Source organism: Camarhynchus parvulus, chromosome 1 (assembly GCF_901933205.1).
Source record: "Camarhynchus parvulus chromosome 1, STF_HiC, whole genome shotgun sequence".
Taxonomy (NCBI): domain Eukaryota; kingdom Metazoa; phylum Chordata; class Aves; order Passeriformes; family Thraupidae; genus Camarhynchus; species Camarhynchus parvulus.
The window spans coordinates 100,314,754-100,328,341 of record NC_044571.1 but is presented as its reverse complement, the minus strand read 5'-3'; the positions used below and the strand labels follow the sequence as shown (position 1 = coordinate 100,328,341).

Below are 13,588 nucleotides of genomic sequence, written 5' to 3'. Positions count from 1 at the left end.
CAGTGCTTGCTGAAGCCAGGTGAGTAGCAGGAGAAAAAGAGAGGCCCGCAACATATGAGGGACATGGAGCAAATCCAGAGGAGGCCACAAAGATGTTCCAAGAACTGGAGCCCCTCTGCTCTGGAGACAGGCTGGGGGAGCTGGGGGTGTTCAGCCTGGAAAAGGGAAGGCTCCAGGGAGAGCTTAGAGCCCCTGCTAGTGCCTAAAGGGGCTCCAGGAGAACTGGAGAGGGACTAAGGACAAGGGCCTGGAGGGACAGGACAAGGGGGGATGGCTTCACACTGCCAGAAGCAGGGTTAGATGGGATATTGGGAAGAAATTCTTGGCTGCAAGAGGGATGATGCCCTGGCACAGGTTGCCCAGAGAAGCTGTGACTGTCCCATCCCTGGAAGTGCTCAAGGCCAGGCTGGGCAGGGCTTGGAGCAACCTGGTCTAGCAGAAGATGTTCCTGCCATGGCAGAGGGGCTGGAATGAGATGCTCTTGTCAATCACTCCCACACAAGCCATTCTGTGACTCTATTACAGGATTCCATTACTCATCCCTGGCTGCTGCCATGCTCCCATCACAAGCACTGGCAAGGCTCCAGCCAGCACCCAGCCCCTTGAGAGCCAGCTCCATGCTGAGACACTGCAGTCAGCTTCTGATCTGCTCCAACTCACTCAGGCTCCCACCTATCTAACAGACATGCTTTCATTGACTGTTGTCCATCTAGCTGCCAATCTCCAGCCTGATCCAAAGCCCCCAAGTCAACAGAAGTCTCTCCTTGACAAAATCTCTCTTGATCCCCCAGCGCTGCTTACAGAGTTTTCTTTCTCTCAAAAAAAAAATCCTGAAATTTATTATTTTAATTTCATGCATTGTAAAAATGAATTATGATTTCCAATACATTTTGGAGAAACTCTGCAATACATATGAAGTCACCAACTGAGATATAAATTATGTGTCCTTTGTTGCTGCTTTCAAAGATTTTATCTGTGCACATTTTAGCTCCTTCCAGGCTAAATTGTTTTTGCTGTGCTTATTCATGTGAGTGATTGTAGAGCAGTCCAGCTTTTTTTGGAGTAGCTCTTTTCAGTGTAAACTAGTAATTTCCAATTTGGCCTTAATTAGTAAAGCATTTCCTTCAGGAATTTATTATTTATTTAACCTGTTAACCACAGGAGTAAAATGTGCTCTTCCAAACCTTGTCTTTTTCTTCAAGACCTGCTCTGAAAAGCAAAATGTAGAGCCATGAGGGTCATTTATGTCTGGTTCTCAACCAGCTTGGACAATGTCATGTTGGTTAGAGGTAGCCTCCCCTTTTCCAGCACTGCTCTGCTGCTCCACAAAAGAGCAATCCAGAGCAAGGCAAAGTGATCAGACACTGCTGGGCTGTGTCTTCCAAGCACCCATGACCTCCACTGCTTTTTCCTTTATCCTCCTAGCCATGAGTGAGGAGAGGATTTTGCCTAGCATCTGTCCTACAAGCAATAGGCTAAAACCACCAATCAGCAGAGATTTGTCTGCCAGTTAAGAAATCTCCATCTGTTATAGGCAGAATGGCTCTGACCTGTTCTTGTTTATTTTCAAGACAACTGCGCATGAAATTAATTTGACACAATCACCTGCACTTATTTATTTTTTTTAAATCAGGTTTGCTTCTGTGTTTGCACTGCAGTCGTGGCTCTGACATTGCCTCCAAGCCTCTGATGCAAGGGAAAGTCCGTGTTTTCTCCTGAATTTTACAAATCTGCTCACAAAGAGCAGTTTCTGCATTCCTAGTGAGATGTGGAAAATGATAAGATTTATCTCCAACCTCACATATGTATGAACACATATGCACGTCTGGAGATTATCCATTCCCTAAAACTTCTGTTACTTCAAGTCAGACCCACATCTGCACATCATGGTGCACTCAACCCATTTCAATGTTGGCTATATTAAATATATAATATATAATATATTAAATATAGGTGCATATGTGCCTACCTACAGATACCAAACCTGTGACTGCAATGAGATCTTGTGGCATAAGAATCAATAGCTTGAGTTCCAGCCCCTTTGCTAAAAAATAATGATGACCTCTGTGGCCATCCTCAGAGGTATAAAGATAATTCTCATTATTTGCCACTCAATTAAGCCTTTTTCAAGTGTTGAGTATTGATGGATTAACATTTAGAAAGGTCTTCTATAAGTGTTAAGAATCTGGTTTATAAATGCACACCTGTTATATAGTTCCTTAAATATTAAGCTGCAACGAGGCTACAGGAAATTGTTAGGGAACTGTTACAGATAAGGTAATTATTATTATTTCCTCTGGGGATGATGGCTGGAGGCAGTCAGCATTTGCATTAGATACAGATCACAAAGAACTGTGAACAGTAACTTATATTGTTTACTATTGCAGCTCAGGTGCTCCCTGAGCCTCGTCTTGCACAGAATGCACCGCTGTCCCATCAAGGTGCCTGATGAATTGCAGCACCACAGAGCCAACACTGATGGAAATGATGTCACTGCTTATCCTGGACCAGAAACTCCTCCCTGGACCAGCTCAGATGGATTCCACAACCACTTACACCCAGTGTCCTCTCACACACTGATTCAGGCTGTGCTTGAGGGGGGATGCAAGAGAGGGGCACATCTTGTCTGGCCATTTAAGAAATCAGCTTTTCCCCTCTGTGATGCTGCCTGCTCGTGCTTCCCTTTCTTGAAGGGAAGGATAAACCTGGGGCTTAAACAGCCTGCTTATTACTGACCTGGGAAGGAGGAGGTGGGCAAATGAGATTTTAATTACCTTCCCAGCTAAACCCAGAGGTAAAGTTAGGGGAAAAGCAGGTGTTGTTACAGAGCTTGCCAGAACAAGCAGGGAAACAGCAGAAGTTGCTGCAGACGGGACAAAGGCATCAGCAAAGAGCAGAAGACCCCTCCTGCATGCCTTGTATGGGGAAATGGGATTTGCTGTAGGATGGGCGAGGGGATAGAATGCAGCCTACTGTTTAGAATTCCAGATCCCTTGCTGGCAGATGAAGTCAGTCAAGCTTTGTCTTTGGTATCATTCTCAATGTGGATGCATTTCCATGTGGGTAAACTGCTTTTCATCAGCAGGGTCATTATAGCACACAATCCCAGCCACGGGACAGACTCTTCCAGGAGGTGTGATGGTGGAAGAGTGTGCTCTTCCAGATCAACCACAGCTGCTCTTCCTCCAGCCATCTAGGCCTGTCAGTAAACCAGCTTATCCGGATGATGACTGACTTTTCCTGCTCAATGCCTGCGGGTTTGCCACCTAAACACCTAGCACAGACACAGTCTCTGGGAATGGAGGTCTTTGTGAATCTCTTACCTGCAGATTTTGGTGCTCAGGTCCAACACCCAGGGCCTGGGACAGAGAAAAGCAATTCACCTTTCTTTCTGCAGGATAGGGGAACTCCTGCACTCCTCCTCCTCTCATCACACACCAGTCATACATTGAAGATCACATTCAAAGCATGAACAGTGGAATTAATCTAGAGAAGTCTCCCCAGATGTGAGGTTGCTTCGTCACCCCAAGATCACAAGGAAAGGAAGACCGAGGGAGCACAGCCATAGCAGAGGGAAGCAGCTCTCCCCATAACGTTTAACTGATTTGTCCTTTGGAAAGGATAACTGGTAATGTATTAAACCTTGACAAAAATACAACAAAGGACTACATAAGGAAAAAGCTGCAGCACTGGGAACGGCCCTCATGGATACCACGTGGCCAGTTCATCTTCAAGACGGATGCTCAGTCTTTTATACCCCTGGAGGTTGCATCAGCCAGCCCAGCCCTCCCAAAGTCTGTCAGTCAGCCCTTCTTTGCCATTTATCAGTGGACACTGCTCTCTTGTAACTCTATTGGAGGTCAGGTGTGGCCATGCTGCACCCCCTGAGCAACCCCCTGAGCTTTTCCATTCCCCACTGCCCCAGGCAAGGGACACCTGTGCAGCCTTCTTTGTACCTGTCCTAGACAGCCCCAGCTGTCTGATGGCAACAGTACAGGGGGGAAAGGGAACTGTGGGGAGAACAGAGGACATCTAAACTACAATGACATAACTATACATCACTAAAGCTTTTCTTAATATTCAGACAATAGTTATCTTTTAATTGCAAGGGCCAATCATCTCATTATCCATCTATAACACCTGGCAAGTGAGGCTTTGAGAAAAGCCCACGGCTCTCCATCCCTGCACCCCCCTTAAAGATACAGCACCCATTATCTGCTGACCAAATGTGACACTGGCCAAGGGGGATGGTGGGCCAGGCCAGGGGGGAGGGGGGAGCCCTCATGTGATGTTTCACATTTCCTCAGGCATCAATAACTACACAGCACATTTTTGTTCTCACTGGCATTCAAGAGCCTCCAGAAGAGGGGATTACGCCGCTGGGATAAGGCTTGCCTGCTTGTCTGATAAAGCCTAGCTGGAGATAAGGGCTCCTTTTATGCCTGGCCCTTTTAAGACTGACCCTATCATCCTTTGCTTCTCTTGGTCCAGAGCCAACTGGTGATACCTAGGTGTAAAAAATGGGACCAGACTCCCGCTACTAAAGTGATTTCAGCATTTATTATAATAAAAGAAAGGCCTAAAGCAAGGGGGCCCACCGGCCCAGCAGGAGCGTTCCCATCAAAGATGCTGCAATGGTGCTGGATCTTCTTCAACAGTGATGTCCCCGATGTTCCAGGTAGAGCAGCATGAATTCAGTGGGTCAGATGCCCCTTTTTACCCTGTTTTTTGTCCCTCTGGATTGGTTTCTTTTCAGATTCTTCATTTGCATGAAGGTTTGATTGGCCCATTACAGTTCTGTCCAGGCTGGCTCGTTTCCTCGGCAGATGGTGCACTTTACTGTGGTGTGTTATGGTACATTGAGTACTGTATTTCTTATAACAAGCCTTTTAACCCCTTTTACCACGACCAAACTAACAGTACCTGCTTAACAATTATCAACTATTTTACAACAGTTTCTATTTTTAACAATTAGGTAAGCAAAAAAATAATGGGTAAGAGCTAAGAAATTTGCTGGTAGGGGCTGAGAATCCACCTCGCCTTTTCTGCCCCAGCCATGAAATGAGTCCCCAAGGCTTGAAGTATATTGAGATGCCATGCTTTGCCATTTGAACAGCCATCAGAGTCAGAAAATTGTCTTCCCAGCATAGATGCTGGGCACTTGGGGCTCTAGACCTGCCTCTTCCACACACAACACCAATTTTTGGAAAGAAAAAGAAGCCTTGCGGAATATGCACAAAAGAGCTGGATGGATGGGATCCTACCCAGCCAGCTGCTCATCTGCCCCAGAGAGCAGATGAGACTGCTCAAGACTTCCCTACATTATTACATTATTTAGTTTTATTTAGGTTGTGATGCCAGGGCTTGTGCTATGATATGTGGAAGGATATGCCCAGCCCTGGAGCCCTTAGAGGCTTCTTCCAATCAGGCATTATTTCCATTCAGAGGTAGAGATTAAACTGAGCTTCTCTGTCCAAGCCTCAAGAATTGCCATTGATTTATTCACCCTTGCCTTAAGTGCTGTGAAAGAAATCTTAATGTATCCTTCCCAGAAAAAGTCATCTCACGATCCTGGCCAGAGACAGGAAGGTTCATCCCACCATCTCAATCCTCACTCTTGTAATACTCAGAGATATTGCACCCCTGCTGAGCATTATTGCATTGAAACAGGGAAGATGGTGAGCTGCTGCGAACCTGTATAGCCCTAGTGACTGAAAACCCTGATTTATACCTAGATGATAACTGTCACCTGCTTTAAAGTGTGGCTTTGAGAACAGAGCTCTGTCTCTTCTACATGGCTTGCTCTCACCTTGCATTTTTTGCCACCAGTGGGTAGGGGAGACAGAGAAGGGAGAAGAGGGAAGAAAAGAGGGAGAAGGAAAGGGAAAGGGAAAAGGAAAGGGAAAGGGGGAGAGGAAGGGGCAGGAGAAGAAGGAGAAGGGAAAAACAAGCAGTCAAGGTTAGTAAAGGTATGATAAAGCTGGAAGGTGGTAATACTTTATATGGCTCAGTTTGGAGAAGTCAGCAAGGACCCTGCTGTATATAAATCCCACCATGCCTGCCTCCTCATGCTTTGATCATCAAGTATGATTGCTAAAACATGCAAGCCACAAACACCTACTCCCCGGCTTCATATACCCCATTAACCAGGTCCCAAAACTCAGATAATCCCTCAGTTGGAAGCAAAAGAAATAGAGAACATTTAACCATCAGAAGGTGCCAGGAAAGCCCCACAAGACACACCACCCTGGGTTCACCATGTGGTGGGGTGTCCCCAGCACAGAATTGCAGAGGTGATGGAGCACAGAGCAGGTGAGGGCAGCAAAGATTATCTGGGTGACCCAGACTGTGAAAGGTGATGGGATAGAAATGTTGAAATTTCTACAGAAATCATTAATATGCTAGAGACTCTGATCAGGCCGATGTGTCACCCCAACCAGCTGTTACATGCCATTGGTGGGGCACCAAGCACAGATTTGAACAGTCTGGCACATCCGTGGTGCAGGGGGTCATTTAGTACATCCCCTGCATGTACCTGCACACTGGGGCTTAGAAAGCCATGGCTGCTCCGGTGGGATGCAGTCCTGGCTCCATCAGCTCAGGCCCAGGCTCAGCTGGGTCTACAGGAGCAATATTTTGTGGCTTCCAAAACTTTCATTGCCCAGTTTTGGATTTCATCAGGACCCTGCTGCGGCCCCTGGCAGCAGCCAAAGCTTCAGCTTTGAATCACATCAACAGGGCAGCACTTAGTGATGGAGTGGAGATCCCAAAACTGAGTGTACCCATGTGCTGTGCATTCGATCACCAGCATAACTGTTTGCTGTTCCTGCAGGAAGGGCTTTTATCCCCAGGTCTTCTGCCCTCAAAAGATCTTTTCAGACACACTCACACAATTTCAGCAGAAACTGGATCCGAAGCAGCATAAAAAAACCAGTCATATATCCACATGAGTAGAGGACACACGAAGTAATGCATTCACAAGAGCAGCAGAAACTCATTGATCTGGAATTACACTTTCGTTTATAACTTTCCCATGCAAGCCTCTGAAAGAAAACCAGATTGCAAAGAATTTTGTCGTGCCTTTCAAAAGCTGACAAGTACCTAAAAATGTGCCTGCTTCTCCAAATGATCCATCCAAATTTGTTTAAAAAAAATTTTAAATCAGGGTATTTTAGGAACAGTTATGCCACAATTTTCCACCACTATTTTGGCACAAACTCAGGGCTTGTCTTCTGATGGTTTAAAAACTTTCATTTTAACCTTTAAAAAGCAGCCCCAATGCAGACTGCCAGCTCACATGGTCCTTTGAAAAGTCAGCCTCAGACTGGTCCTTCAGAGTATTTCCAAAGGGAGATACATTTAGCCTCTTCCCATTCTTGCTGTCCAGTTCTTTATTTCTTATTTTGGTCTCCTCTCCAGATTTGCTTTGCTGTGCTGTGTACAACAGAAAGTTGCCTTTGATTGATGACCAAAGTGACATTTATGCCTGAGAAGAAACCCCTTTGGCTTGTTTTGCAGTCAGGGAGGCTACAGGAGGCCAAAACTAGCTATTGATTAATATGATAGAGCCAAACCCTAAGTCCTTTCAAATCTCCCTGGTTTTCCATTACATTCCTTAATGAACGCACACAATGGTCATTTTTTCCCTGTCATGCTTTCATTTGCAGACCTCCTACAACAATTTGGGAAGGGGGGGAGGAGGAGGGAAGTTGTTTTTTTGGGGGTGTTTTTGTTTGTTTAGGGTTTGGTTTTTTTGGTTGGCATCCCCATATGTCTTCTTTCAGTCAATGTGAACCACCACGAATCTCAGTCCTCCGCCCCAATACGACCCAGATCCAACTTCGGGAGTCTAATGCAGCAATAACAACAAGGACTGAAGGCTGAAATCCCTACTGCTCAAAGTCAACACAGCCTGGCACAGATTTTGGCATGAATGCCGTAGATCTGCAGTGCAAATTTTCAGGCAGAAAAGAAAAGAAGGCTTCTTTCCTCACTGGCTGCAGAGCCTTTTCATGGTCACCATTGCATCCACTCAGAAGGGTTAGCAGTGCTGAGTGGAACCACGTTCATGGCCACATTTTTCTTTATAATGCTTAAAAACCAATAAAGTCTGTCTTTCCTTCTGCAGCCTGGACCTTGGAGCACTCAATGCCAAGCTGTAACAGGAAGAACCAGGAGGAGACATGGGACACCTGGACCATGCACAAAAACAATTAAAGAAAATTACTAGTTTCAAACCCAGTACGGATATGGGGAGGCAATGGGATTTGGTCTCTGAAAGGATCATTCATGGTGGGTCCAATTTCATGTTTCCATACATAAGGAGCTTGATTGGTTTCCCAGTCATTGCCTTCACTGTGTTCATCTGTGTCAAAAGCTTTGACAAGACAAGCTGTAAAGAATCCCCTAAAAGCACCTTGGGGAGCAACCCCTTGCTTTTAAAATAAGACCAACAGAAAATACACTGTGAGTAGCAATTCTGCCTCAGCAAGACAAATGGATCAAAATTCTCCCAGGTCTTTTCCAGCTCTCACTCCTGAGGGATTTGAGCCTAGACCCCAGATGCCTTATAGCTCCCAATGCCTCCCATGCCATGGAGTCACAGACATCTACCCTGGCTGAAGGTTTGGAACTTGTGTTGAAGCTGACTGAGAAGAGTGTCCTTTAAAGCACTTCACAACTTGTTGGTGTCACCACAGACGAGGGGGGTCACAGCAATCCCTTGCTTTTTGGGATGGTGAGGTTCCCCCCATTTTATAGTCTTCATTAAAATCTTTCTGTGTCTTTCTCAGTCTTATTTTTTTCCTGGGGCAAATGTTGGTGGTGCATATATGAGGCCCACAACAGCAGCAGGAAGTGTATTACACCTCATGCATTGACTTGTAGTGTGAATTTCCTTAGCTATCCCCAAAGCTGAAGAGACAGGAAAGCCAAATGTGAAAAACAATATGTGAGGAGACAATCTTGACAATCAGATCACCCCATAGTTTTGTAATGTGAGTTGCGAAAATCTATTGCTTAAATAAATGCTTCAATCCTCTTTTTTTAATAACAAAATTGAACAAAGTGAAGCTTTTGAGATACCTGACAACTAAAAATCTGCCTGACATGCAGCAAATGTGGGTTTCTTTCTCTTCCTCCCTCTGCTCCTGATTCTTTCTGTGCCAGGCATTGCCCCACTAAGCATTTCCTCAATCCTCTGAGTGTGACTCTGCTGTAGGACCAGGTGTGCACTGCCAGCCCATCACACCCCAGTGTCAGTCATCCCATGTGCAAACCCTAAATGTTATCCCCAAAGAGCAGCCATGGAAGCCAAATTCAAGACACGCTTCAAGACAACAATGGTTCCATGGTCGCTCTGATTTTTTAAGATCTTCTAAGCCTTCTGATGTTGACATTCTTGTAACGAACTTTCTCACACACTTTATGTAAATAACTCATTGTTTTGCATTCTTTTATGGAGGAGGAGAAATTTGATGGACTGTTGGTTTGTCCAGTGCAATTGGAGAGGTGGTGCTGTCACCCTCCAATCCACTGTCACTTTTTCAAATCTATAAATGTTGGAGTCAGAAATTAAAAAACCCTCTTTTCACCTTGAAAGAGCAGCGTGACCGCATCATGTTATTTCATGTCCTATAGTGACAGTTCCAGATAGTTTACCAAATTGGACATACTCCAAAGGTGCAACCTTTCTTCACACACATCTTTGTTTATTCTTTCCCTAATTTCTGTCTCAGCCCAGTACCTTTCCAATAGGGCTCATCCTCCTTCTTTGAAATCTCAAAGAGGACAAGTCTTGCTTTATATGGGTGATGTTGAGAGGCACCAAAAAGATCATTTGGATATTCTGAAATATTCCAAATCCTCACAGCCTAAATCAATCAAAGATTCACAGTGGTTGTACCAAAGAGGGCACTTGGTTGGATTTGGATGACGCTGAGTTGCACCGAATGCAGCCAGGGAGAGAAGAGGGACTCATCATGTGCTTACACTGATATTTGCTCCCAACCTGAGCAGCTCCCTGACTTCTGTGTTGCACTCACCTGCCCCTACTCATGCCAGATTGAGCTGTTCTGTATCAAGATCCCCAAATCTCTAGGTCAGCAGGTTAAACTGTGTATTTCACTACCATAGGGCATGGGGATGCTTGAAGATAAAGAGGAAATAAACCAGCTCCAAGGCGTTTTAATGTGTGTCGATCAATATTCATATATTCCTGTGCAAACACAGGAAGGAGCTGCAACCCACACCTAAGCACAGTCCAGTAAGCACACAAACTCTGGTATGTAAACTAGTCATATATGTAAGACATATTATTTCCTCACAGATAAATTGATTTTGACTTTCTGCTAACTGCTGAATGCTTGTTTTTTGAGAAAGAGTTAGGACTTTATTTTATCCAGATGAAGAGTATTAAACAAGGGCATAGGTGGTAGATATTTTCCTCAAAAGACTTTCTAGGCAGATGTCTCAAGCCTGTCCTCTGCACAGGGATCAGCAAAATTCTTCCTTTCCAACTCATAGTCGTACTTGTGTTTGTGTTTTGGAGCCTCTAAGCACCAACAGGATGGAAGAGAATGACGCCAGAAGATGTGGAAGATTAAAGAAATAATCTATGGATGAGAGTGTTAGAAATATTGAACTCCTTCCTGGCAAGTGTTTATAAATCATTGCCTTGCCATGAGGTTTGTGGGCCCGGGAGGATGCAGATGGGCCGTTCAGTGTCCAGTCCAGCCTCCAGCTCCAGCCAGGTGCTTTGAAGCAGGTACAACACTTCACCCTCCACCCAAGAGCTGTGTGGGCTGAGCTCAGCTCTCAGCTGGGCACATCCAGAGCCCTCCTCCACATTTTAATCCACCCTACCTGCTTTGACATCCTGGCTGTGCCATGCAAACTGAGCTAAAGTGAGAGGGGCTGCCAGGAATGGATCAGAGCCTCAAGCAATCCCATGTCCTGTCTCAGACTCTGACAAAGAACAAATGTGTTGAGAAAACTGCAAAAACCCAGAATAAGCAAATGCGGATCAATAGCAGGAATCTCTTTCTTACTTCCACCAAATAGTTCTTAGTATAAAAAAAAGGGTGGTCACTGTGCCACAAACTGACCTGCCAGACAGACCTCAGCAGGGTAGAGAAAGAATGTAATAGATAAGAGAAAATAAACAACCTTGAAAACCAGAGCCAAGGAATCTTGACTTCTTCTTCAGTCGCGGGGCTGGGAAAAAAGACTCTGTAAAATACCTCAGGAGCCATTTCAGCAACAACAAACCCGAGCAGGATGGACAGGGTGATGGAGCAGAGACCATACACATGATACCCAGACATGAGGAGTCAGATAACCCTGCAGGTGCATCTCTGTGGTGATGAGCCACAGAGGTTCTCCACATGTGCTGCCCCATTTGAGGCGCAAAGCAGGACAGAAATCTTCACACCCAGCTCTGCTGTAAGTGCAGCTCCTGACAGGCTAGGTTTGTGGTGGGGATAACTTTCCTTACACACTAATCTGCTACTGATTAGCAGGTAAGATTTCCATCACACCAGGTCTTCTGCATGTTTGGAACAGGAGCAACAAAATTATCAGGTGGTTATACACTGCTAGGAAATACTCAGATTTGAATGAAGTGTGTTGATTAACTCAAAGAAAAAAAGGGTTAATTGCAAATACAGTGTTAAAATAGTTATCAGACATTTTTGGGGGGGATTAAAAACATATTTTCAATGGAAAAAGAAAATATACTCTTTTTTGTTTGCTTCTATTCAACCGTTCTTTCTCTCTTAATTTCCTATGGGGAAAAAAAAGGAGAGTTTATCACTGATGGGAAATGGAAAGCATGATAGCTTCATGGAGAAGGAAAGAGGTGTTGTTCCTCTGGCTCTTTTATTTCTTAGTGAAAAAAACATTGTGAAGAAAAGAGAGCAGAAAGGGAAACTCATCATTTGCCTTCTGACCTCAGACTTGAGTCATACTCTGGGTTTCCCCTATGGAATAAGCCTCCCATCCAATCCCAAACTGGCACAGAACAAAACAACCAAAACACAGAAACTCTAATGCATTTAAATTGTAGTTTAGATTACCTTTGAGCATTGCTATCTTGATTGTGCGTCTTCTGACATTTTCCAGGCTAGTTACTTATTTAAATTATTGTAGTTATATGGAAGATTTTTTTCCAACACTATTTGAAGACCCTCTCACAAGATTCCCAAGTAGCTGCCAAGGGTCTGGGGAAGAAATGACACCCACCTGCTGCCTCTCTAGTCTTTATTTATGGTACACTTTGAGGAGCTGGGCTGAAACCAAGCACCAGGCTGATACCTGACACCATCACTGTGGAGACTCTGGCTGATTTACACTGGGGAACAAAGCCAAAAATACAACTGTATGAGGAGAAGGAGTTGGCACTGCAGAAGACGGATGTATGCAATCAGCCAGTACGTGAATGGAGGCAGTCCATGTCAGAACAATAATTTCACTCCTCCTGTACCTTTTTTATTTTCCACGTTAACAGAAAAATCTCCACTAGCTGCTACCTGCTGTTCAAAACTTCACATTTGTCAAGGTCATTGACACACAGAATGTGAAAGATCTGCCTCTAAGCCTGGATCTCGATTACCCTACTGCAAACCTTGGGTGATGACATGTGCCTTGCAGCTGATAATGCAGAACTTTATCAGAACTTAGTACAGTTCTGACGGAGTCTTCAAATGTTGTTGGCACCAGGGACTTGCTTTGGTTTGTGTTGCTGGGTGTTGGACGTGGGAGGGTTGTTTCAGGCAGCTGATGTGGTTGCCATGGAAGCATCTTAGTCTGGGACAAGAAAGGCCAAAACGCTGCTTGGGTTGCGTCCGAAAATACCCCATGAACCCCGCAGCAAGGGATGGAGCTTGATGTTTTACGAAAAGTCCCAAAGATGAGCAGAAGGAGAACTGAAGTGGCTTTACTGTAACTTTTTCCTTTCACCAACTCCAGGCTAAGAAATAACAAGACAATGATAAGTGTTCTCACCAGCTGGGTCATCTACATGTATCTACTCCTTTGAAGGAACCATGCAAAAAGAAAGGAGAGATTTGCTGCTGGCGTTGGCCTAGTGTAGTATCTGATCTTAAAAGTTTCATATCTGATATGCCCTTGATGAGAGGATTTTATATCAAACAGACTTTGGGGCATGGGAGTTGGACCTGGAGCTTGCTCTCTCTGCTTCATGCATTGCCCCAGCATTGCAGTGACTCTGGGAACGGTGCACTGATAGGTTTGAGCTGCACCAAAATAGAGGTGGGTCAGAAGGTCAAAGGTGAATCTTTCTCTTTAGTCTGCCCTCATGAGACCCCACATGGAGTTCTGCATCCAGGTCTGGGGTCTCCAGCGTAAGAATGACATGGACATGTTAGAGCAGATCCAGAGTAGGGACACAGAGAAGCTCCAAGAGCTGGAGCCCCTCTGCTTTGGAGACAGGCTGGGAGAGCTGGGGGTGTTCAGCCTGGAGAAGAGAAGGCTCCAGGGAGACCTTAGAGCATCCAGTGACCAAAGGGGGCTGATAACAGAGGGAGAACAGCTTTTTTATATGAGCATATAGTCATAGAAAAAGGGGAAA

General features: G+C 45.0%; 1 non-coding gene across 1 annotated transcript; it reads left to right on the top strand.

Moving 5' to 3' along the window:
• Positions 1-13,058: 13,058 nt before the first annotated feature.
• Positions 13,059-13,245, top strand: LOC115911877. The gene has a single exon (XR_004061313.1). It is a non-coding gene; the product is annotated as a U2 spliceosomal RNA (small nuclear RNA).
• The last annotated feature ends 343 nt before the right edge of the window (positions 13,246-13,588 follow it).